Raw genomic sequence first — 5,723 nt, 5'->3', positions numbered from 1 at the left:
TTGTTTGAAGGTAGAAGAATGGCAAAGAGAATATATTTCATACCCTTTTGAAAATGTCATTAATTAAGGATGATCCCTAATGTATTGTTAGTTAACATATATAAGTAAAAGGAACATGGTTAGTTTATTGTACAGTGCAAAGATGCACTGTTTGTTAACCCTTAGCCGCCGGGTGGCATGTACATACATGTCATGGCATGCCTGGACTATGTAACAGGTGGCATGTACATACATACCATGGGGTGCCAATTCCATGGTCATGTATGGTCATGCACACTAGGGTGATGACACGAGCCCCCAGGAGAGAGGATTTCTTATCGGAAGTCACCCGTCGGCATGGGTAATATAGTGTGGTTTTAGATATTTAGTATATTGCTTTTTTTTTGTTTTACTATTGCTCCCCCCCCAGGGGGGCTAAAAAATTTTTAAAAAAAAAAAAAAAACAAAAAAAAAAAAAAAAAAAAAAAAAAAAAAAAAATTCCGGGGGGGGGGGGGGGGGCCCCCCCTTTTTTTTTCAGGGGGGGGGGGGGGGGGAAAAAAAAAAAAAAAAATTTTTTTAATTGGCAAAAAAAGGGAATGAAAAAAAAAAAAAACAAAAAAATTTTTATTGAAGAGTAAAGGAAAAAATTTTTTTTTTTTTTTTTTTTTTTTTTTTTTTTTTTTTTTGAGTAAAAGGGAAAAAAAAAAATGAAGAAAGGGTGGGGAAAGGGCAAAAGGGGGGAGTGAAAAAGAAAGAAGGGAAAAAAAAGGGAAGAGAAAAATGAGGGAAAAATAAGGGGAAAGGGAGGGAAAAAAAGGAAAGCAAGGGAGGAGCGAGAAAAAGAAAAAAATGAAACACCCGAAAAGGGGGGGGGGGGGGTAAAAGGGGGGGGGGGGGGGGGGGGGGGGGGGGGGGGGGGGGGGGTGGGAGAAAATTTAAAACAAAAAAGTGAGGTAAAGAATGAAGGAATAAAAAAGAAAAAGGGACAAAGAAGAACAATAGGAAAGGGAACAGGAGAGAAGGAAGAGCAGAAGAGGGGGAGACAAAGAGAGGGAAGAAGGGGAGAAAAAGGGGAAGGGAGAGTGAAAGGGAAGAGAGGAAGAGGGAGAGGAGAGGGAGGAAAGAGGGAAAGAAGAAGAAAAAGGGAAGAAAAAAGGAGAAAAAAAAATAAGAAAGGAAAGATAAAAGAAACAAGAAGGGGTTTGGGGGGGGGGGAAAAGGGGGGTGGGGGTGGGGGGGGAAGGGAAAAAAGGGGGAGGGGGGGGAAAAAAAAGAAAAGAAGAAAAAGAAGAGAAAAGGAAAGAATGAAAAAGGAAAAAGCAGATAAGAAAAGAAGAAAGGATAAAAAGGGGAACGAAGATAAGGAGGGGGACAACAGAGGGGGAAAGAAGGAGAGAGAAGCGGAAACAGAAGAATAAAAAAAAAAGAAAAAAAAAAAAAAAAAATACTATAAAAAAAAAAAACAAAAAAAAAAAAGAAAAAAAAAGGGAAAAAAAAGAAAAAAAAAAGAAAAGAAAAAGATAAGAAGAGGGAAAAAAAAGGGGAAAAAAAAAAAAAAAAAGAAAAAATGAAGAATAATAATAATAGAACAAGGAATAATTAAGATATAGGAAATAGATTATTAATAAATAATATATATATAATAAAATAGAAATATATAAATAATATAATAATAGAGAGAGTGTAGAGTTGTGAGGGATAGTTGATGGTAGAGGGTATGGGAGAGATGTAGTTTTGGTATAGATATAGAGTATTATGAGAGTAAATGAGGAGAGGAGTATATGAGAAGAGAGATATAAATAGAGTATATATACAAGTAAAAGTAAAGAAAGGTAAATAAATAAAAAAAAATGAGAGAGAGAAAGAAAATAAAAAAGAAATAGAGAAAAAAGAGGAAAAACAGGAGAGAGAGAAGAGAGATGGGGTGGAGGTGAGGTGAGGGGTGAGGGGGAGTTAGGAGAGAGGGTAGAGAGGGGAAATAGAAAAAGAATGAAAAAAGAAACGAAAAAGGAAGAAAGAAAGAAAAAGAGAATAAGAAAGAGAGAAAATAATAAGTAAAAATAAAAAGATGATAGAAAAGATAATAAAAGAAAGATAAAAGAATAGAAAATTAATGAAAGATAATAATATAAAAAATAGAAGAAATAAAATTTATATAATAAAGAGAAAAAAAAAGAGATATAATATAGATGATAAAGAGTAAAGAATAAGAAAAACACAAAACGATGGAGTGAGATGAGATATGAGTTTGTGGGTAGAGTTAGCGTAATATTAGTATATGGATTTAGAAGTGGTAATATATAAAAATATATATATATATATATTTAAATATTTAATAAATATATATTAATATATAAATCAATATAATTATATAGAAATATAATAGATATATTAGATATTAATATCAAATATATATAATAAAAATAGACATAGAATAATAGGATAAAATATAGATATATATAGTAGAATATAGTATAAAATAAGATTATATATATATATGTAACATAATATAATTAAAATATTATAAATTAGAATAGAAGATGTAAATATATTATAAAAGATAATAATAATAGTATGATATTATATATAATATTACTAGATATATATTTTTATATATAATAATGTATGTATAGAAAATAATATATAATGAAGTATGATATATATAGTGATAATATATAGTATAATATATAGAAATATAGTATATAATATTATATATATATATATATATGATAATATATAATAATTTACTAATATATATATATATATATATAGATGATTTATATAATATATATTAATAATATATAAATATATATATTAAAAATATATATATATAAATAAAATGATATATAATAGTATATAATATATAAAATATAGATATAAACTATAAATAAAAAAATAAAAATAAATTATATATAATATAATAAAAATAAAATAAAAAAAAGAATAAAATAATACATATAAAATAACTAATACTAATAATAGATACACACTATATGAGTAATATAAAAAAAAACAATAAAACATAATAAAAAAAAAAGATCATATATAAAACACACATAAAATATAGTGTGTTATATATATAAATAAAAAAGATATATATATACATATATATTATAGATATATATAAATATATATATAAGAATATATAAATATATATAGTAATAAATATAAATAAATATATATAATATATATAATATGATATGGGTACATAATAGAGATATATATAGAGATATAGATATGTATATAATATAGTATATATATGAGATACATATATTATTAATGATTTTTGTATGTAGAATTGGAGTATATGTATAAATATTGATGAATAGATAGACATGTATATAGTATGATATATATACTATGTATAATATATATTAATGTATATAAGATATATTGATAGATATATAGTATAGTACACATATATAGATATATATATTATATATGATATAATATAAATATAATAGATAAATTATATGAATATAGATAAAGTTATAAATATGATTATATATGATATATATATAAAATATAATTAATAGTAATATATGATATATATTTATGAATAATTGATATATATTAATATAGTATATTTTATATAAATTAATATATAACTATATAATATATTATATATATTAATATATATATAGATATAATATATATATTAATTATATAAATATATATATAATATATATATATATATATATATATATGTATATATATGTATATATATATATATATATTTAATAATAATATATATGAATTATATATATAGTATATATATATGTATATAGTATATATATATATATAATTTAGTTTATATAAATATAGAAATTTATATAGAGATACATAATATATATATAGTAATATATGTATAATATATAGATTATATATAAATATATATATATATGTTATATATGTAAGTAATATATTATATATATTATATATATTATATATTTATATATATGTTATATTATATTTTATTTTTATATGTTTTATATATGTATAATTTGTTATATTTTGTTATTATTTTATTATTTATTGTATATTATATTGTATTTATTATATATTTTATTTTAATAGTATATATAATATATAGATATATATATATATATATATATAAAATATATATATTATATATAATTATATATATTCTATATATAATATAAAATTATATGTATATATTATATTAATATTATATATATATATATTATGTTTTATATATTTTTTAATTCATATATATAAATTTATATATATTATTAGTTATATTATTTATATATATAATATAATATGTATATATATATTATATTAATCTAATATATTTTACATATATATATATATAATTAATATATATAATTAAAATATATTATAGGGTATATATATATTTTTATTATATATATTTTATATATAATATATATACTATATATATATATAATATATATATAATAAAACTATAATAATATTGTATTTTAATAATGTATATATAGTAATTAATTTTTATATTATATATATTATTAATACTATATATATAGTAATATTAATCCATATAAATATTAACCTATTATGTATATATATATAACATGATTTTAAATATGGGATAATAATATATAGAAATATATTATAAAATAGATATAAACTAAATATATCAAGATATTTTAAAAGTAATATATAAATATATATATGATAATATTTAAATATATAGATAAATATAATATATATATATATATAAATATAATATACAATATATATTAAAATTTTAATATATATAATATATATATAATTATAGATATATATATATACAATTTAAATATATATAATTACATATATATATATAATCTAATATATCCATATATATATACATATAATATAGCATATATATATAATAAAATATAATATATTTTAACAATATATATATACATAATATAGAATAATATAATATAATAATAAAAATATATATATGATATAAATATATAAAATAATGGGGAAATATATAGATATAATATTTTACATATATATTATAATATAGTAGTATATATACAAAAATCCCATATATATAATAAAATATACTAAATAATATAAACATGATATAATACAAATATATAAAATATAATATATATATATAGATTTTAAATTTTATATAAAAGATATTAAAAATCATAATAATTCTAGAACATATATAAAAATTACATATATAATACATATATATATAACATATTAAATATATTTTAAGATATACTCGATATATATAATAATATAAAAAAGACTATTACTAAATATATAAATATCATATATATAAATATATTATAAATTACAAATATATATAAAAATATAATATATAATTATATATATACTATATGTATATATATACAATTATATTACAATATAATATATATCATATATAATAGATATAGATATATATATAATTATATATATAAAAATAATATATATAATATATAAGAACAAATAGGCTTAAAACAAGATATATAATATATAATATATATAAATATATATATATAATATAATAATATATAATAATATAAATATATATAATTATATAATAAGTTTAATATATATACTATATATGATATAATATTATATATATATATATATATAAGATATTTTATTTATATATATATATATATATATATAAGAATATAGTATATATATATATTATATATAGATTATATAAAAATATATAATATATATTTAATATATATATAATATATAAATTAATATATATATATATATA

The sequence above is a fragment of the Penaeus monodon genome, chromosome 35 (genome assembly GCF_015228065.2).
Source record: "Penaeus monodon isolate SGIC_2016 chromosome 35, NSTDA_Pmon_1, whole genome shotgun sequence".
Taxonomy (NCBI): Eukaryota; Metazoa; Arthropoda; class Malacostraca; order Decapoda; family Penaeidae; genus Penaeus; species Penaeus monodon.
The sequence above is the reverse complement of the archived record's forward strand: the minus strand, read 5'-3'. Positions refer to the sequence as shown.